The following is a 23,254-nucleotide window of genomic DNA, read 5'->3' as shown; positions in this document are numbered from 1 at the left end:
AGTCAGGTTCGGTAAAACGCTCTCAGCTGGCTATGTGTTCTGTTCGGAAACAACCGATAGACCCCATTGCTCACCATAGTGAGACGAAGGGTATTCGAGTACTTAGTATTTCGAATAGTTGTTTCCTATTATACAGTCCCTTAGCCTAGCGGTTAGCATGCCTGCCTCTTGCACAAGGAGTCCCTGGTTCGATCCTGGCTGATGGAGCTTTGTATGTTCTATGAAGTTGCGCGTTCATATACACTTTATTCGTATTCATATAACTCCGCGTTGTACAGTCAGGTTCGTTAAAACGCTCTCAGCTGGCTATGTGTTCTGTTCGGAAACAACCGATAGACCCCGTTGCTCACCATAGTGAGATGAAGGGTATTTGAGTACTTAGTATTTCGAATAGTTGTTTCCTATTATACAGTCCCTTAGCCTAGCGGTTAGCATGCCTGCCTCTTGCACAAGGGGTCCCAGGTTCGACCCTGGCTGATAGAGCTTTGTATTTTCTATGAAGGTGCGCGTTCATATACACTTTATTCGTATATATATATATATATATATATATATATATATATATATATATATATATATATATATATATAGTTAGAAGTAGTGAAAAGTTTTTATCGAGGATGTAAGGCATGTGTACGTGTAGGAAGAGAGGAAAGTGATTGGTTCTCAGTGAATGTAGGTTTGCGGCAGGGGTGTGTGATATCTCCATGGTTGTTTAATTTGTTTATGGATGGGGTTGTTAGGGAGGTAAATGCAAGAGTTTTGGAAAGAGGGGCAAGTATGAAGTCTGTTTGTGATGAGAGAGCTTGGGAAGTGAGTCAGTTGTTGTTCGCTGATGATACAGCGCTGGTGGCTGATTCATGTGAGAAACTGCAGAAGCTGGTGACTGAGTTTGGTAAAGTGTGTGAAAGAAGAAAGTTAAGAGTAAATGTGAATAAGAGCAAGGTTATTAGGTACAGTAGGGTTGAGGGTCAAGTCAATTGGGAGGTGAGTTTGAATGGAGAAAAACTGGAGGAAGTGAAGTGTTTTAGATATCTGGGAGTGGATCTGGCAGCGGATGGAACCATGGAAGCGGAAGTGGATCATAGGGTGGGGGAGGGGGCGAAAATTCTGGGGGCCTTGAAGAATGTGTGGAAGTCGAGAACATTATCTCGGAGAGCAAAAATGGGTATTTTTGAAGGAATAGTGGTTCCAACAATGTTGTATGGTTGCGAGGCGTGGGCTATGGATAGAGTTGTGCGCAGGAGGATGGATGTGCTGGAAATGAGATGTTTGAGGACAATGTGTGGTGTGAGGTGGTTTGATCGAGTGAGTAACGTAAGGGTAAGAGAGATGTGTGGAAATAAAAAGAGCGTGGTTGAGAGAGCAGAAGAGGGTGTTTTGAAGTGGTTTGGGCACATGGAGAGAATGAGTGAGGAAAGATTGACCAAGAGGATATATGTGTCGGAGGTGGAGGGAACGAGGAGAAGAGGGAGACCAAATTGGATGTGGAAAGATGGAGTGAAAAAGATTTTGTGTGATCGGGGCCTGAACATGCAGGAGGGTGAAAGGAGGGCAAGGAATAGAGTGAATTGGAGTGATGTGGTATACCGGGGTTGACGTGCTGTCAGTAGATTGAATCAAGGCATGTGAAGCGTCTGGGGTAAACCATGGAAAGCTGTGTACGTATGTATATTTGCGTGTGTGGACGTATGTATATACATGTGTATGGGGGGGGTTGGGCCATTTCTTTCGTCTGTTTCCTTGCGCTACCTCGCAAACGCGGGAGACAGCGACGAGGTATAAAAAAAAAATATATATATATATATATATATATATATATATAAGGGAATATATATATATATATATATATATATATATATATATATATATATATATATATATATATATATATTTTTTTTTTTTTATACCTCGTCGCTGTCTCCCGCGTTTGCGAGGTAGCGCAAGGAAACAGACGAAAGAAATGGCCCAACGGGAAATAGCGAATAGTATGAAAAAAAAAATATATATATATATATATATATATATATATTTCTTTCAAACTATTCACTATTTCCCGCATTAGCAAGGTAGCGTTTAAGAACAGAGGACTGGGCCTTTGAGGGAATATCCTCACCTGGCCCCCTTCTCTGTTCCTTCTTTTGGAAAATTAAATAAATGAGAGGGGAGGATTTCCAGCCCCCCCGCTCCCTCCCCTTTAATCGCCTTCTACGACACGCAGGGAACACGTGGGAAGTATTCTTTCTCCCCTGTCCCCAGGGATATATATATATTTTCTTTCTTTCATGCTATTTGCCATTTCCCGCGTCAGCGAGGTAGCGTTAAGAACAGAGGACTGAGCATCTGAGGAAACATCCTCACCCAGACCCCTTCTCTGTTCCTTCCTTTGGAAAATTAAAGAAAAAAAAAACAAGAGGGGGAGGATTTCCAGCCTCCCGCTCCCTTCCCTTTTAGTCGCCTTCTACGATACACAGGGAATATGTGGGAAGTATTCTTTCTTCCCTATCCCCAGGGATAATATATATATATATATATATATATATATATATATATATTTTTTTTTTTTTTTTTTTTTTTTTTGCTTTGTCGCTGTCTCTCGCGTTTGCGAGGTAGCGCAAGGAAACAGACGAAAGAAATGGCCCAACCCCCCCCCATACACATGTATATACATACGTCCACACACGCAAATATACATACCTACACAGCTTTCCATGGTTTACCCCAGACGCTTCACATGCCTTGATTCAATCCACTGACAGCACGTCAACCCCGGTATACCACATCGCTCCAATTCACTCTATTCCTTGCCCTCCTTTCATCCTCCTGCATGTTCAGGCCCCGATCACACAAAATCTTTTTCACTCCATCTTTCCACCTCCAATTTGGTCTCCCTCTTCTCCTCGTTCCCTCCACCTCCGACACATATATTCTCTTGGTCAATCTTTCCTCACTCATTCTCTCCATGTGCCCGAACCATTTCAAAACACCCCCTTCTGCTCTCTCAACAACGCTCTTTTTATTTCCACACATCTCTCTTACCCTTACGTTACTTATGTCCCCCCTTTTAAACCAAGGCAAGTGGGTCGGGTTTTGCTCAGACTGGGAGAGTTGATCGTTGGTTTCCTTTGGATTCAACACAACCAAGTGTCTAGAAAACGACACATCTAGTTCTCTCCAGCATTCTCCTTATCTACACGGCACATGGAATAAGATCACAGAACTTTTCTTACGCGACAGCAGATGGTGGACAACACGAAAATTCTCAAACATTGCAGCAGTCACAAAAAAAAAACTATTTTTCTCAAATAATTCCCTTCCCCCTATTCAACACATAGCAAACGGGCCAAGTCAGAAGCTGTAGGCTATTTGGCACCAGCCACCAGATAGCACCTCAGAGAGATCCGATGAGCCACACATACAACAGACCCAAGTCTCCTCTCGCTGTCATGGAGTTCACAGCTATGCAAAAGACTTTAGTCTTGGTGCATATATAATATTCAGTGTCTTCAAGATTTTCTTAGATTCAGTTTGATTACTCTGATGATGCTCTTCGGACGAAAACTCGCTGTTTACGTTAAAAAAAATTGTAAAGATGGCATTTGGGTATTAACCTTTCCAGCTCTCATGAACAACGCACACGTTAAAGTTTATTACAGGACACTTACGACAACGTATCGAAAGGACTAGAAGGTCGCACGAGATATTGTGTCCAGAAACTGCAAAGCGATTGATGAAGACAAGGATATCAGTCTGATAATATACTACATCAATCCGAAAACATGTTCGCTCGTAATGAACAACAATATGGTGTGTCGCTCTGGAAGTGTGAATTGTACCAATGTGGTACATGAGTCCCGATGCAATATTGGAGACTCAGCCCCACTACATAAACGAAATTGGACATACAACCTGCACCCTAAGCCGCCGCTTCTTGCTCCACTTACAAGAAGGTGGAATCAAACAACATAAAAATATAAGAAGTGAGGACACTGCAAAAGGCCTATTGGCAGGTTCTGAGTCTGTCCACCCTATCCACCCTACAAACCAATCGCATGAACCCATAAATACATCCAACCTTCATTTAAAGCTACCTAAGGACCTAGCTTCCACTACTGTACTTGGCAGTTTGTTCCATAAATCTACTACCCTATTCCCGAACCAATATTTACCCACATCCGACGCGAACCTATATATATATATATATATGATTATTATTATGTGTGATGTCTCCATGGTTGTTTAATTTGTTTATGGATGGGGTTGTTAGGGAGGTAAATGCAAGAGTTTTGGTAAGAGGGGCAAGTATGAAGTCTGTTGGGGATGAGAGAGCTTGGGAAGTGAGTCAGTTGTTGTTCGCTGATGATACAGCGCTGGTGGCTGATTCATGTGAGAAACTGCAGAAGCTGGTGACTGAGTTTGGAAAAGTGTGTGGAAGAAGAAAGTTAAGAGTAAATGTGAATAAGAGCAAGGTTTTTAGGTACAGTAGGGTTGAGGGTCAAGTCAATTGGGAGGTGAGTTTGAATGGAGAAAAACTGGAGGAAGTGAAGTGTTTTAGATATCTGGGAGTGGATCTGGCAGTGGATGGAACCATGGAAGCGGAAGTGGATCATAGGATGGGGGAGGGGGCGAAAATCCTGGGGGCCTTGAAGAATGTGTGGAAGTCGAGAACATTATCTCGGAAAACAAAAATGGGTATGTTTGAAGGAATAGTGGTTCCAACAATGTTGTATGGTTGCGAGGCGTGGGCTATGGATAGAGTTGTGCGCAGGAGGATGGATGTGCTGGAAATGAGATGTCTGAGGACAATGTGTGGTGTGAGGTGGTTTGATCGAGTGAGTAACGTAAGGGTAAGAGAGATGTGTGGAAATAAAAAGAGCGTGGTTGAGAGAGCAGAAGAGGGTGTTTTGAAGTGGTTTGGGCACATGGAGAGGATGAGTGAGGAAAGATAGACCAAGAGGATATATGTGTCGGAGGTGGAGGGAACAGGGAGAAGAGGGAGACCAAATTGGAGGTGGAAAGATGGAGTGAAAAAGATTTTGTGTGATCGGGGCCTGAACATGCAGGAGGGTGAAAGGAGGGCAAGGAATAGAGTGAATTGGAGTGATGTGGTATACCGGGGTTGACGTGCTGTCAGTGGATTGAATCAGGGCATGTGAAGCGTCTGGGGTAAACCATGGAAAGCTGTGTAGGTATGTATATTTGCGTGTGTGGACGTATGTATATACATGTGTATGGGGGGGGTTGGGCCATTTCTTTCGTCTGTTTCCTTGCGCTACCTCGCAAACGCGGGAGACAGCGACAAAGTATGATAAAATAAATAAATAAATATATTATTATTATTATTATTATACTTTGTCGCTGTCTCTCGCATTAGCAGGGTAGTGCAAGGAAACAGACGAAAGAATGGCCCAACCCACCGACATACACATGTATATACATACACGTCCACACACACACATATACATACTTATACATTTCAACGTATACACATATAAACATACACAGACATATACATATATACACATGTACATAATTCATACTTGCTGCCTTTATTCATTCCCGTCGCCACCCCGCCACACATGAAATGACAACGCCCTTCCCCCGCATTCATGCGAGGTAGTGCGAGGAAAAGACAACAAAGCTCACAATATATTTTCTCATCTTGGTTACATCCATACACATTTAGACACCCCAATCTGAGCCCTCAAGGAAGATGAGCACTACCCGCATGACTCCTTCTTCTGTTTCTCCTTTTAGAAAGTTAATATATATATATATATATATATATATATATATATATATATATATATATATATATATATATATATATATATATATTATCCCTGGGGATAGGGGAGCAAGAATACTTCCCACATATTCCCTGCGTGTCGTAGAAGGCGACTAAAAGGGGAGGGAGCGGGGGGCTGGAAATCCTCCCCTCTCGTTTTTTTTTTAATTTTCCAAAAGAAGGAACAGAGAATTGGGCCAGTTAAGGGTAGTCCCTCAAAGGCTCAGTCCTCTGTTCTTAATGCTACCTCGCTAATGTGGGAAATGGCGAATAGTTTGAAAGAAAAAAAAAGAATATATATATATATATATATATATATATATATATATATATATATATATGTATATTATTTTATTATTTTTTTATTATACTTTGTCGCTGTCTCCCGCGTTTGCGAGGTAGCGCAAGGAAACAGACGAAAGAAATGGCCCAACCCCCCAATACACATGTATATACATACGTCCACACACGCAAATATACATACCTACACAGCTTTCCATGGTTTACCCCAGACGCTTCACATGCCTTGATTCAATCCACTGACAGCACGTCAACCCTGGTATACCACATCGCTCCAATTCACTCTATTCCTTGCCCTCCTTTCACCCTCCTGCATGTTCAGGCCCCGATCACACAAAATCTTTTTCACTCCATCTTTCCACCTCCAATTTGGTCTCCCTCTTCTCCTCGTTCCCTCCACCTCCGACACATATATCCTCTTGGTCAATCTTTCCTCACTCATTCTCTCCATGTAACCAAACCATTTCAAAACACCCTCCTCTGCTCTCTCAACCACGCTCTTTTTATTTCCACACATCTCTCTTACCCTTACGTTACTTACTCGATCAAACCACCTCACACCACACATTGTCCTCAAACATCTCATTTCCAGCACATCCATCCTCCTGCGCACAACTCTATCCATAGTCCACGCCTCGCAACCATACAACATTTTTGGAACCACTATTCCTTCAAACATACCCATTTTTGCTCTCCGAGATAATGTTCTCGACTTCCACACATTCTTCAAGGCTCCCAGAATTTTCGCCCCCTCCCCCACCCTATGATCCACTTCCGCTTCCATGGTTCCATCCGCTGCCAGATCCACTCCCAGATATCTAAAACACTTTACTTCCTCCAGTTTTTCTCCATTCAAACTCACCTCCCAGTTGACTTGACCCTCAACCCTACTGTACCTAATAACCTTGCTCTTATTCACATTTACTCTTAACTTTCTTCTTTCACACACTTTACCAAACTCAGTCACCAGCTTCTGTAGTTTCTCACATGAATCATCCACCAGCGCTGTATCATCAGCGAACAACAACTGACTCACTTCCCAAGCTCTCTCATCCCCAACAGACTTCATACTTGCCCCTCTTTCCAAAACTCTTGCATTCACCTCCCTAACAACCCCATCCATAAACAAATTAAACAACCATGGAGACATCACACACCCCTGCCGCAAACCTACATTCACTGAGAACCAATCACTTTCCTCTCTTCCTACACGTACACATTCCTTACATCCTCGATAAAAACTTTTCACTGCTTCTAACAACTTGCCTCCCACACCATACATATATATATATATATATATATATATATATATATATATATATATATATATATATATATATATATATATATATTATCCCTGGGGATAGGGGAGAAAGAATACTTCCCACGTATTCCCTGCGTGTCGTAGAAGGCGACTAAAAGGGAAGGGAGCGGGTGGCTGGAAATCCTCCCCTCTCGTTTTTTTTTTTTAATTTTCCAAAAGAAGGAACAGAGAAGAGAGCCAGGTGAGGATATTCCCTCAAAGGCCCAGTCCTCTGTTCTTAACGCTACCCCGCTATCGCGGGAAATGGCGAAGAGTATGAAAAAAAAATAAGAAAAAAATTTATTTTTATATATATATATATATATATATATATATATATATATATATATATATATATATTTTATATTTATTTTGCTTTGTCACAAACATAGCCATATCTGCTCTCTAAGGTAATGTTCTTTCTTTTCACACATTTTTATCACTCCCAGCACCTTAGCTCTCTCCCAGACTTCTGTTTTCATGGTTCCATTCATTGCTAAGTCCACTCCCAGATATCTAAAACACTTCATTTCCTCCAATTTTTCTCCATTCAAACTCGCAACCCAACTAACTTGACCTTCAACCTTAATGAACCTAATAACCTTGCTTTTATTTGCATTTACTCTCAACTTTCTCCGTTCACATACCTTTCCAAACTCTGTCACCAACTTCTGCAGTTTCTCACTCAAATCAGCCACCAATGCTGCATCATCGGCGAACATTAACTGCCTCACTTCCCAGGCTCTCTCATCCCCAGCAGACTGCATACTAACTCCTTTCTCCAAAACTCTTGCATTTACCTTCCTAACCACCCCATCCATAAACAAATTAAACAACCATGGGGACATCACACACCCCTGCCATAGACCGACTTTCACGCCTTCATACTCTTGCCTTACACTCTTGATAATAACTTCTCTTCTTCTAGCAGTTTACCTCCCACGCCGTATATTTGTAAGACTTTTCACATTGCTTTGCCATGTGTTTAGCCTGTTGTCAGCTTTTATTTGTTTGTTAATCCATGGACTCCAGTGGTCCTAGATATTACATATACCCCCACATTGAGACCCTGGCTCAATCTATTGATAGCATGTCCACCCGGGTATACCACATCGTTCCAATTCACTCTATTCCTTACACGCCTTTCACTCTCCTGTATGTTCAGGCCCCGATTGCTCAAAATCTTTTTCACTCCATCCTTCCAACTCCAATTAGGTCTCCCACTTCTCGTTCCCTCCACCTCTGACACATATATCCTCTTGGTCAATCTTTCCTCACTCATTGTCTCCATGTGACCAAACCATTTCAACACACTGTCTTCTGCTCTCTCAACCACACTTTTTATTACCACACATCTCTCTTACCCTTTCCTTACTTAATCAGACCTCCTTACACCACATATTGTCCTCAAACATTTAATTTCCAACACATCCACCCTCCGCATAATACTATCCATAGCTCATGCCTCGCAACCATATAACATTGTTGGAACCACTATTCCTTCAAACTTACCCATTTTTGCTGTCCGAGATAATGTTCTCGCCTTCCACACATTCTTCAATGCTCCCAGAACCTTTTCCCCCTCCCCACCCCTGTGACTTGCTTCCACTTCCATGGTTCCATCCGCTGCTAAATCCACTTCCAGATATCTAAAACACTTCTCTTCCTCCAGTTTTTCTCCATTCATACTTACCTCCCAATTAACTTGTCCCTCAACTCTACTTGTTTGTTATATACCACATTAATAAGGTAGCACTGGGAACAGACAAAAAAGGCCCATTCACTCACTCACCTTTTTTCACTTTCATGTGTAATGCAACAAAATCACAGCTCCCTTATCAACAGCTAGGCCTCACAGACCTTTCTGTGGTTTCCACCAGCTGCTTCATATGCCATGGTTCAGTCCATTGACAGCACATTGCCCCCTTTTTACCACATAGCTCCAATTTACACTGTCTCTTGAATGCCTTTCATCCTTGTGAGCACATTGCCCCCTCTTTATCACACAGCTCCAATTTACACTCTCTCTTGAACGCCTTTCATCCTCATGCATGTTCAGGCCCTGAACTGTCAGTATCTTTTGAAGTCCATCCTTTATCTTCCAAAAAATTACTTCTCTTTCCACACACATTTCTCATTGTTCCCAGAACCTTTGCCTACTCACACCTTATAATTTATTTTTGCTTTCATGGTTCCATACTCTACTATGTTCACTCCCACATATCTAAAACACTCAACTTCCTCCAATTTTTTTCTGTTCAGACTCAACTAAATGACTTGTCCCTTTCCACTTTTAATCCTAATCACTCTTCTTTTCTTCTTGTTTATTTTCATCTTCCTCTTGTCACACACTCTCCCAAAGTCAGACACCGACTTTTGTGGTTTCTCACTCAAATCTGCCACCAGTTGCTTTGTCAACAGCAAACTACAAGTGACTCCTCCCCAGGCTACCTCACTTCCTACAGACTGCTCACTCACCCCTCTCTCTAAGAAGCCTTGAATTTATCTCCCTCTGCCCCTCTCTCAAAGAAGCCTGGCATTTACCTCTCACCACACCAGCCATAGACACATTAATAACCCATGATTACATCACATGCCCCCTGAACCACACATGCTCTTCCCTTCCTGCTCACACTTTCACCTTACAGCTATGATAAAAACTTCTCTGTTTGTAGGAGCTTTCTTCCCACACCAAATATTCATAAGACCTTCCACAAAGCAACTCTGTCAACTCTGTTATATTCTTTCTCCTGATCCATAAAGGCCCCTTGTGAATCCTTGTGTTTTCTGAAGTATTTCTCTCACACATTCTTATATGAAGCAAACACATGATTCATATATCCTCTACCACTCCTGAAATCACATTGTCATCCTTGGTCTGTTGCTCTGAACATGCCCTCACCCTCTCAATCACCACCCTCCCGTACAATGTATGAGGTACACTTAACAAACTTATACCTGTGTGTTTTGCACAGTTATCTTGGTCTCCCATGCCTTTATACAATGGCACCATGCATGCATTCTGCCAATCCTTGGGCACCTTACCTTAATCCAGACATACAATTGAAATTCAACCAGTCAACATTATTGTCACCCCCTTTTTTTATGAAATTCAACTGCAATATCATCCACTCTTGCTGCTTTGCCACATTTTAGCTTTTGCAAAGTCTTCACCACCTCTTTTCACTTCACCAACCACTTTCCATGACTCAGTTCCATGCCATATGAGCTTTCTTTTTTCTAAAACACCTAATGTGTAAGACAGTGTGGTATGCTCATAAGTGAATATTTTTTCAGGCAAGTCAGAGCCATTACCATGGCTGACTCTGCCAACTATAAGATAATCCCTCACCTTATGATGCAATATGTATGTACTTACTTAACTACAATGATAAAAGTTTCCCCACTCTCATACATATATGTGATTTATCTTCACAGTTATGGTATTTTTCCTATTGCAGATGGTAGACATTTCAGTATTTGTCATATGTGCACATATAGTTACAGATTTATGCACTTTTATTTTTAGTAGTTGCTTTTTGTAGATCCTGAAGCCCATAATTCCTCATCATGATCGATTTCAGCCTCTTTTCTGGTATATGTTGTAAAATCACAAAACACAAAAGTCTCATTTTGTGTGATGTGATTGAACTTGGACAACCTGCTGATTGGAGAGGTTGACTGCGTTTGCTTCACAAGACCATGATACCAGTTCATTTTATTCGCTATCATGGCCATGATCAGAATACTTTAAGAAATAGTCCAGCTCCTTAGCATATTCGGTGACAGAACAAGCACCTGTTATACCTGAATTACTTCTATCAAAAAACGAATTGTGTTGGAGGTTGGCAACATCAGTCCACATCCATGAGGCAAATGCTGATGTGACAGAGCATCTCCCCACCTCACACTGGGGCTGGGATCATCTCAATCCTCACTGCTGGCAGTATTATGCTTTTTTTCTCACCCTTTTGTTCTTCCACATGTTCATTAAAACTACATCTATGTGATTCACTCTCATTCATCTCCAAAATGTCCACTTTGGATTTTCAAATATGGTTCATGCAAGGAAAAGTTGTTATACTTTGTGCTTCAGCATTTTGATTGATTACTGCTACTGAAGTATAAAAATTATGGACTAATATGGAGAAATGTCCTCTGAGATGCTAGTTAATGAATTATGAATAATAAACACCCTTACAGCCACATGCAAACATTTTTAGATGAGATCCCACATATTATGGGATACTCAGTCGACTTCTGGAGGCAGAATATCCCATATACGTGATATTAGCAATAAGTGCTTTAGCAGTGCATGGATAGAAACACTTTTAACCTTTGATATTTACCTATTAGACATGAATTATTGCATGTGGAGACTAAATAGCGAGTTTATTTTGGGGGAAGCACAGAACACTGTATTCTGTAAAGCACCATACAACATATATTGTAAGCACTCGTGTAAATGTTGCCGTAAGATGCATCTAGGTACTGCTTAACATGGGAATACATTCCTGGAAGGCATAGCTTGGAAGAAACATCTTAAATAATGAAACCCATTTTATCTTGGAATTTAATGGGATGAAGGAGGATATAATCGTGGGGGAGATTTCTCAACCCAGTTTTCATACCAGAATGTGTATAATTTCAAGAAACATATGGTATGGTAGATGTATATCATCATAGTAAGTATTTAAACAGAAAGTAAGGCTAACAATATTGTATTCAAGTGTGATTTTTTTTTTTCATCCTCCACTGTTATAAATAAGGGTTGAGCATGAAAATGTAAATAGTTGTCAAGACAGATACATAACATGTGATGTATCATTTTAAGTATCAAAACAAAAAGTAATGCACTCAATATTGTATTTGATTTTAATACATATGTTACTTCCATTATCATATGTAAGAGATAAGGATAAGCTCTTTAATGTCGACCCATCCTTCCTAACTAACTCTGAACCAATTTTTGTCTTGTTCATAATATATATGAGACAAATTCATATATAGTGCACCTAATTACACTGTTAAAAGTAGATATATGTGTGCCATAACTATTGTATGAACTGTACAAATGCTGGTGTTGATGGAGAAATTGGAGTGTGAGGGTAATATGTAATATGGTCAATAAATCCCATGAATCCTCGAGGTCATCCCAAAAATTTGTAGAAAGGAACAATAGTTTTGGTGAATTTTACATTAATATGACAACATTAAATCAAGTGTGAGTGAAGCCTATCATTCAGTGGATATTCCATCACAATTGTGAACTGTAAAGTTTTTGGATGCACGGTATTGTGTAACAACTAAAGGAAGGAGAATTGACGTAATGTACACATTAACAATGAAATAAATGCTCATTGTTGGAGAGTGATTGAGCAGGAAAGGAGGGTTGGGCTTCCCTTTATTTCTCCACTACCACAGCCTTCTCTCAGGGTTCATGTAAATCAACTTTTCATATATATGTTTCTTAGGAGATTGTGAGTGTGTAAAAGGAAAAGTTGAGAGAAAATGTGAATAAAAGGAGGTTATTATGTTTGGCAGTTCAAAGCGACAAGTTAGTTAAGATGTGAGTCTGAATTTAGAAAAATTGGAGGCAGTGAAGTATTTTGAATACCTAGATAACATTGCAGTGGCAGTGAATGAAATGAAGGTGAGGGGGTGAAGGTCTGGGAGCAATGAAGAATGTGCAGAAAAAGAGGTCAGCATCTGGGAGGGCAAAAATGTCTGAAGGTACAGTGGTCCAAACAATTCATGTAGCTAAAGGGTATGGCCTGTAAATGAGAATGTGCAGAGAAGGATGCATGTGTTGGAGATGAAATGTTTGAGGACAATATGATGTGGGAGATGGGTTGATTAAGTAACAATTGTGTAAGATAGTTGTGGTAAGAAGAGTATGGATTAGAACACTGAAGAGGGTGTGCTGAAATGGTTGGGACATATGGAGAGAATGAGCGAGAAGATGTTGACAAATGTTGGATGGGCCAAGGATATGGGGGGACACCGGATAGGAGATGGAAGGATTGAGAAAAAAAGATTTTGAGTGCTCAGGGCCTGAATGTGGAGGAAGGTGAAAGGTGTGTAAGGGATGGAATGAATTAGAGTAATGCAGTTTACAGGGGTGACATGCTGTCAGTTGACTGAACTGGGGCATTTGTGGTACCTGGGGGAAACCACGGCAAGGTTTGTAGGGCCTAGTTGTAGATACGGAGCGGTGATATCAGCACATTACACATTATAACTAGAGAATAAATGTGATCAATAGTCTTTTCTTTGTCTCTCCCTAGTACTACCTTACTAATGTGAGAAACATTGAATAAGTATGAAAGAATAGATCTTGTATCATGGTGAGGTGCTTGAGGACTACCATTTTATGAAGGCAGCAAGGACAAAAGTGAGTGTTTGAATTACAAAGGGAGAAGTATGTTTAGTGTACATGAATAGTTGTTTGGAAGAGTGGAGATTGAGATTGTGGTGGCATACACAAAGCCTCAGATTAAGGAGGAACATTTTGGTTTTAAGAGTGCTATAGGATGAGTGGGTCAGATGTTTGCTCAAATAAAGTATTTGAGAAATACTTAGAGAAACAAAAGGATCTGTATGAGGCATTTATGGATCAGGGGCAAGCATGTGCTAGGGTTGATAGAGGTGCTGTGTGGAAGGTATTATGAATATATGGTATGGGAGGAAAGCTATTAGAAGCAGTGAGGAGTTTTTGTCAAGATAGTAAATCATATATGTGAGTAGGAAGAGAGGAGGGTTCATGGCCCCAGTGAGATGGATCTGCAGTAGAGGTGTATGATGTCACTGTGGCTGTTTGATATTTTTTAAGGATGGTGTGGTGAGGAAGGTAAATGCAAGCTTCTTGGATAGAGGGATAGGTATGCAGTCTGTAGGGAGAGTGGGGGCCTGGGAAGTGAGTTTTGAGTTGTTGGTTGTTGATAACACAGCACTAGTGGCAGATTCGAATGAGAAACTGTAGAAGTTGATGTCTGAATTTTAGAGTGTGTTAATGGAGAAAGCTGAGAGTAAATATATTGAAAGCAAAGTTTTATGGTTCATCAATGCAAAGAGACAAGTTGTTTGGAGTATGAGTTTGAATGGAAAAAAATTGGAAGAAGTGAAGTGTTTTAGATCCCTAGGTGTGAATATGACAGCAAGCGGACCCATTGAAGTGGCGATGAGTCATGAGGTGGGAAAGGGGTTGAAGCTGCTAGAAGCATTGAGGAATGTGCAGAGAGAGAGAGGTCACTCTCTGGGAGGGCGAAAATGAGTATGTTTGAAGGTAATGTAGACCCCAACGATATTGTACCGATGTGAGGCATAGTCTATAGATAGAAATGTTCAAAAGAGGGTAAATGTGTTGGAAATGAAATGCTTGAGGATAACATATGGTGTGGGGAGGATTGATCAAGTAAGTAATGATAGGATGAGTAATAATAGGCATGCAAGAATTAGAGTGAATTGGAACGATTTGGTATACGGGGGTCGACGTGCTGTCAATGGATTGAACCAGGGCTTGTGAAGCATCTGGGGTAAACCATGGAAAGTTTTGTGGAGCGTGGATGTGGAAAGGGAGCTGTGGTTTCGTTGCATTATACATGACAGCTAGAGGCTGAGTGTGAATGAATGTGGCCTTTGTTGTCCTTTCCTAGCGCTACCTCGCACACATGCAGGGGAGGGTGTTGTCATATCATGTGTGGCGGGGTGGCAACAGGAATAAATAAAGGCAGCAAGTATGAATTATGTGCATGTGTATATATGTATATGTCTTTGTATGTATATATATATGTATACATTGAAATGTATAGTTATGTATATGTGCGTGTTTGGATGTGTATGTATATACATGTGTATGTGGGTGGGTTGGGCCATTCTTTTGTCTGTTTCCTTGCGCTACCTCGCTAACGCGGGAGACAGCAACAAAGTATGATGAGTAAAATAAGATGTATATTTTTTCTTTTTTTTTATACGGCATGCTTCCTGGGGACAGTCCACCTCGTCAGGTGCCAGTACTTAACATTTTTTATGTTGATCCCAACATCACACTTGATTCCTGCTGTCCAACACCAAACTTTATAGACCAAGCACTGTCTGCTCTGTTTGGTCATAACTGTTGTAAGGCAGAGTGATAAAGGGGGGGTTATGTGGCAGGGGTTGATCTGGGTAGCTGGATGTCTTGAACAACTTTTTTTGTTCGTGTTTTGCTAATTCTCTCATAATGATTTGGTTAATGCTAGGATGGGCTTTAAAATTGCCTGGGGACAGGTTAAAGTTCTTAGTATTAGCATTTAAGATGTTGCTTGTGGCATAATCAGCAGAGGCGTATAAGATAACGGGATTTTTCAAGATCTATGGGGTGATCCTTTTCATGATATAGTTTAGTGATTGCATTTTTGTGGTCATCCCTGCCTACTGAATGACCATGCCAATAAAACCTCTCCGTTACAGTTTTACCAGTCCAGCGTACATAAATATATTTACTTGCCTTGCATTCGATGGCATAAACACTCCCAATTATTGCATGATTTGGCCTATTATATATTAAGGTCTAACTGAGGGTGTTGTTATAGTACTGCAAAACTACGTACAAGCACTGTTTTTTAGAACATGTCTTAGATTAGCTAAGTTGGGAGAATAGGGCAACAATAAACATTTAGATATCTGTATTTGTCACATTTTTCCTGCAAGAAACATAAAATGTCTTCCTGGCTTTCCAGTAAGCTTTGTTGACAAACCACTTGGGATAATATAACTGCCTAAAGTTACATCATATATAACTACATTCATCTACCAGGTGTATGGGATCACATGTCTGTAGTGCTCTTAAAATCATAGACATAACTACAGGCATTTTTATAGAAGAATTGTGTACTGAGAAGTAATGAATATAATTCTCTTAGTTGGTAGACTTCCTGTAGTTTTTAAAGGACACATGATCAGATTCTCTATTTATCAACACATCTAGAAAGGGCTGTTTGCCTTCTTTTTCCCATTCCATCTTGAATTTGATAGTGTGGTGATTTATTTAATTCATTAAAGAAAACATCACAATCTTGGAAGGATGGCCACAAGGACCACACATCATCCATGGATGATTAGTGATTGAAGTTGAAATTTCCGTCTCAAAATATTCCAGATGTGAATTACTGAGAATCAGAGTAACAGGGTTTCCCTTGGCAAGTCCAAATTCCTGTCTATAAAAGTTACCTTCATCATTTTAGAAAACATAATTAGAAACATAAAGCTCCACTAAGGCAATGAAAATTTTTATGGGCAGGGGCAAGTCAAGTCTCAGATCTGGCAATTTCCTCCTTAGATATGTGATGGTTTCATTATGGGTCCTTCAGTGAAAAGGGAATACATGTCAAAACTAATGAGTTTATGATTGGGCAAATTAATGTTTCTTACTTTGTTAACAAAATCTAACATGCAATGAAGAGATTTTTCTGTGAACATTGCTAAGATGTTTTGCTAACCATTTAGATAACTTATAACTGGGGGAATTAACAGATGATGTATTGGTCTGAGGGGACATCCATCTTTGTGAGTTTTAGGGAGACCATGTATATAAGGAAGAGAGGGATTAACCATCCTTTCTGACTTCAGAATGTCCTGTTGCTTATTTAACAGTTGGTTGAGTCTAGAGTTGAATGTCTTTACTTTATTGTTAAGGGGATTAGATGTTAATTTTTTATATGTATTAGTATCATTTAAAAGATCCTGAAGTTTTCATCTATCATCAACTGTATGCAAAATCACAAACTGGCTAGTCTTATCTGATTTGATGATATGAATATCTTCATTGTTCTTGAGATTTGCAATGGCTCTCTTGAATCTTTGTGGCTTGTCACTACACTTAGAAGCACTTTTGCTGATCAGGGCACTTGAGATTGAACCAGATATGAAATCAAAATCCTGGTTGGCACCATTAGTGGACTTCATAATAGAAACTAAATTTTTCAATAAAATTATCCATGGATTTGAAGGAAAAAGAGAAACCAAAACCCTGTGCAAGTTTTTCATCCTTGGATAAAGAATAGGGCGAAAAATTGACAATGTTCTTACCAAGGTTTGATGCTTTTGCTCATAGACTGTTGTAAAAAATCTTCTCAATTTTCTATTCCAAATAGTTCTTCTTTCCGATGACCTGGTTTCTTGCTCGTCTTCTAGTGTCATTCATATGGTTGACTACAATGACAGGGTCATCATAGGTGGAGGAGAGTTCTCTTCTAGCATTTCTGATGTTGTAGAAGGCCTTGTCGGAGTCAGTTTTAGCATTTTCTGTGAGCTGTAGAAGATTTTCATGCTTTCTTCTGCAGAATGTTTTTTGTTTCTTCTTATGAAGGGCATCTGGGATTAAGGTGCAAGGAATGATTTTGTTCCTAAGGCATTCTTGTAGGAATTTATATTGTAGCTTCTTGGTGTTAGCAGAGAGGTAGGCATGGCAGCACTTAATAAAAAGTCTAGTGGATGTAGGGAAGTCCTAGTTGTTGTCGGGTGAAAACTTCATCACGATCCTTAACTGTAGATATGATGACCACACTTGTCATGGGTAATGCACTGAAACCACAGCTTCCTATCCACATCCAGGCCCCACAAACCTTTCCATGGTTTACCCCAGATGCTTCACATGCCCTGGTTCAGTCCATTGACAGCACATCAACCCTGGTATATCACATCGTTCCAATTTACTCTGTTCCTTGCACGCCTTACACCCTCCCATATGTTTCTCGCCCCGATCGCTCAAAATCTTTTTCACACCATCCTTCCACCTCCAATTTAGTCTCCCGCTTCTCCTTCTTCCCTCCACCTCTGACACATATATCCTCTTTGTCAATCTTTCCTCACTCATTCCTCCATGTGACCAAACCATTTCAACACACCCTCTTCTGCTCTCTCAACCACTCTTTTTATTACCACACATCTCTCTTACCCTTTCATTACTTACTCTATCAAACCACCTCACACCACATATTGTCCTCATACATCTCATTTCCAACACATCCACCCTCCTCCGCATAACCCTATCTATAGCCCATGCCTCACAACCATATAACATTGTTGGAACCACTATTCCTTCAAATGTACCCAGTTTTGCTTTCTGAGATAATGTTCTCGCCTTCCACACATTTTTCAGCGCTCCCAGAACTTTTGCCCCCTCCCCCCACCCTGTGGTTATATGTTTTCCATGATGCAGTATAATCCAGAAAGTGCATTTATCGATTATGGAAAATGTTGTAAAATTTATAAGCACAGAAAAGGAAAGAATTCATGTGAAGAGAATTTTTAATTGGATTGAGCTTTGGTACTTATTCTGCATATTTCTTCAGTGGATATCACCTTTGTGTAATCTCTATTTTTCTTCCATATCAAAGTCCATCAAATGTGACACCCCATATTATGAGTATTAACTGATACTTAATAGATATAACAATATCCCTTTGCTAATTTTACAAGAACATTAACATTCAGAAAAAGAAAATTCTTAAATTGAAGTCAGTGATGGTTTTGATGATGCTGTAGGGGAAATATTTCTCTGTCATTGTTACATCGGTTGCAGCACTACATCAGGAATTTTTTCAAAACCATAGTACCCTTATAGCATTACTGTAAGAATTTTGTTACTTACAGAGTAACACTTAATAAAAATGTAGCCATCATATTTGCTGGTCCTTGATGTAGATGAAAAGTATCAGTTAGACCAGGTCATTAGGCACATTGGAAAATGCTTAAAGGAAGTTTTGTTGGTATTCTGTGCACAGAAGGCATGTACAAGATGCCTGGATGTTGTTGTTTGTCTTTTTATTGGCAAGTCATATGACTAAACTGTTGAAATAAATACAGTATGAAGTAAAAACACTAGTTTAACAGAGCATGAACTCTTTTTCATATGCTTACAAGTGCTTATGTAAACCATAATTGTTATGCAAATTTGATTGATAATGCTTTGTTATGATATTGAAAATATTATTCAATGTACAGTAGTAGTAAATCAAATCTATATTGTTTCTTTTTCCTTGATTATGTGTGCCATATTTTCTTTCTTTATATCAGGGTTAAACATGTCAGATTTTACAATTGTCAATCAACTTTCATGAATTCCATAGGGAAAAAATGTGATTAAAATTCTGAGACATGAAGGTTTCATTTTAGGTTTTCCTTAAGTTGCCATGTCTTATTAACTTGAATTTTTCACTGAGAATATTATTTTATGCTTAAAAAGACCTTTGTCACAATGTATTGATTATTTCCTCCTACACAACCAGTTCCTTAGAGGGAAATTTGCCTTGAATTTGAGTTTTTAGTTTTTTACTCAGTTTTTAAATCTCAGCAATATAGGAGAAATGAGGGAAAGTTCAGATGGCAGTCAAAGTGAAAACAAAGACAATTGATTGGAATATTTTGACCAAGAGGATAATGGCTATTAAGAGGGGGTTGAAGGGGTGGGATAATTAAGAGGTTTTGAAGGTAAAGTAGCATAAGGCCCAAAATATCTTTTCTAAGGCCTAGCTAGGACAAAAGTATGTGTGCGTGAAATGAAAAGCTCGTTATCTGTAATTGGCATTAAACAATAAAACATGTACGAGTGAAATTGTACTTAATGGGTCCATGCATAGTGGAGCCAAGGTCCAATCTATTAATTATATTGAATGGTTTTCCATGAGTTTTAAATTCAGACATCATACAAAAGTACTTCATTATGTAAAGTTTTTATTATTATTATTTTGCTTTGTCGCTGTCTCCCGCATTTGCAAGGTAGCGCAAGGAAACAGACGAAAGAAATGGCCCAACCCACCCCCATACACATGTATATACATACATGTCCACACACACAAATATACATACCTATACATCTCAATATTCACATATATATACACACACAGACACACATATATACCCATGCACACAATTCACACTGTTTGCCTTTATTCATTTCCCATCGCCACCTCGCCACACATAGAATACCATCCCCCTCCCCCCTCATGTATGCGAATAGGTAGCGCTAGGAAAAGACAACAAAGGCCCCATTCGTTCACACTCAGTCTCTAGCTGTCATGCAAAAATGCCCGAAACCACAGCTCCCTTTCCACATCCAGGCCCCACACAACTTTCCATGGTTTACCCCAGATGCTTCACATGCCCTGATTCAATCCACTGACAGCACGTCAACCCCGGTATACCACATCGATCCAATTCACTCTATTCCTTGCCCGCCTTTCACCCTCCTGCATGTTCAGGCCCTGATCACACAAAATCTTTTTCACTCCATCTTTCCACCTCCAATTTGGTCTCCCACTTCTCCTCGTTCCCTCCACCTCCGACACATATATCCTCTTGGTCAATCTTTCCTCACTCATTCCCTCCATGTGCCCAAACCATTTCAAAACATCCTCTTCTGCTCTCTCAACCACGCTCTTTTTATTTCCACACATCTCTCTTACCCTTACATTACTTACTCGATCAAACCACTTCACACCACACATTGTCCTCAAACATCTCATTTCCAGCACATCCACCCTCCTGCGCACAACTCTATCCATAGCCCACGCCTCGCAACCATACAACATTGTTGGAACCACTATTCCTTCAAACATACCCATTTTTGCTCTCCGAGATAATGTTCTCGACTTCCACACATTCTTCAAGGCTCCCAGGATTTTCGCCCCCTCCCCCACCCTATGATTCACTTCCGCTTCCATGTTTCCATCCGCTGCCAGATCCACTCCCAGATATCTAAAACACTTTACTTCCTCCAGTTTTTCTCCATTCAAACTTACCTCCCAATTGACTTGACCCTCAACCCTACTGTACCTAATAACCTTGCTCTTATTCACATTTACTCTTAACTTTCTTCTTTCACACACTTTACCAAACTCAGTCACCAGCTTCTGCAGTTTCTCCCATGAATCAGCCACCAGCGCTGTATCATCAGCGAACAACATCTGACTCACTTCCCAAGTTCTCTCATCCACAACAGACTTCATACTTGCCCCTCTTTCCAAACCTCTTGCATTCACCTCCCTAACAACCCCATCCATAAACAAATTAAACAACCATGGAGACATCACACACCTCTGCTGCAAACCTACATTCACTGAGAACCAATCACTTTCCTCTCTTCCTACTCGTACACATGCCTTACATCCTCGATAAAAACTTTTCACTGCTTCTAACAACTTGCCTCCCACACCATATATTCTTAATACCTTCCACAGACCATCTCTGTCAACTCTATCATATGCCTTCTCCAGATCCATAAATGCTACATACAAATCCATTTGCTTTTCTAAGTATTTCTCACATACATTCTTCAAAGCAAACACCTGATCCATGCATCCTCTACCACTTCTGAAACCACACTGCTCTTCCCCAATCTGATGCTCTGTACATGCCTTCACCCTCTCAATCAATACCCTCCCATATAATTTACCAGGAATTATGTAAAGTATTAGCATTTTTTGTGTATCGACATTATTGCCCTCACTCACAATGAGCATCTTTTTTTGATGCACTAAGCTACCTGAGACCCATGTTAATAATCTTTCCATCAACTAGGGAAGATAAATACAATGAAAAGGAAATTAGTTGGAATAGAAAAATCACTGTTTTAATTTTGTTTGCAGTTTCTGGATATGTTATGATGTTGTTAATTGTGGTGCTTTGTGAAGAAATTTATTATTGTATTATTATTATTATTATTAATATTATTATTATTATTATTATTATTATTATTATTGTTATTATTATTTTCATTATTATTATTATTATTATTATTATTATTATTATTATTATTACTGTTGTTTGTTTTGGTGCACCATTAATGACAACTACATAGTGCAAGTGAGCAGATGAGGCTGTTCTTCATCTGTTCCTGGCACTACTTTGCTTGCATGAGAAATGAGTCTAGCATGAAAATGGAATTATTATTATTATTATTATAATTATTATTAGTAGTAGTATCATTATTATTATTATTATTATTATTATTATTATTATTATTATTATTATTATTATTATTAATGGTTCTACATATGTAATATTATTAGCTGGCAAATTTATGTTTCACAGAAGGTCAGATTCTAATGAATATAATGCAAGTTGCTCCTTGGTGGTGGTTTAATAGTTGAGCATGAACAGGGTTCACATATTTACACACACAAATTTGGTGATGGGTAGCACTGTTGCATCTTTTCTCTGGGTACTTTCAGCCAGTATGTGCTTTTAGAAAGTATAATCAACTGATTTTCATGCTTGCTGCAAGGGAATTTTTGATTATTGCAAGTCCTACTACAGCTTTGAATGTTTGATTTCATTAAAGATTATGTACTACTTTACCAAAGATAATAAATGAGTACCTGCCTTTGAATCCTACATAATAGGCACAGATGATAAATTTTAATTGGTAGTAGAACTTAAAAATGAACATTTCATAATGAAGAATGTCTTTTTATTGTGTTAGTTTTTGAATTAGTTCAGTTACCATATATTTTCCCATCATGAAAAGAACTTTGGCAAAAGTGGACCATAGTATCTCTGGTTGAGTTCACTGTCGTTTCAGTTTCTAGTCTTGAAATCACGAGCTTGAGGTTCCTTTTCTATACAGTGATTTGGGGTATGTTTCTTGCTGATTATATTGATTATTTCAAGTTTTAAAGAATGTGAAATGATTCAGTTAGATAAAGTTTACTTGATCTTTCATTTCATTTCATCAGTTTTTTAATAACTGATTTTATTCAGAAGATAGAGATGTTACAGGATCTCATTTCTTTCTGTTGATTCATATGCATGTTGTTTGTGAGCAATAGCATGGTTAAAAGTAAAAAAGAAGTATTACTTTACTAATGCTAGGGATTCAGTAA

General features: G+C 39.4%; 1 protein-coding gene across 2 annotated transcripts in view; it reads left to right on the top strand.

Moving 5' to 3' along the window:
- Chi (LIM domain-binding protein 2 Chi) overlaps positions 1-23,254 on the top strand; it is a 362,970-nt gene that overhangs the window by 212,644 nt on the left and 127,072 nt on the right. The window lies entirely within an intron of this gene.

This window comes from Panulirus ornatus, chromosome 2 (genome assembly GCF_036320965.1).
Source record: "Panulirus ornatus isolate Po-2019 chromosome 2, ASM3632096v1, whole genome shotgun sequence".
NCBI classification, from domain to species: Eukaryota; Metazoa; Arthropoda; class Malacostraca; order Decapoda; family Palinuridae; genus Panulirus; species Panulirus ornatus.
This window is presented reverse-complemented; position numbering and strand designations above follow the sequence as displayed.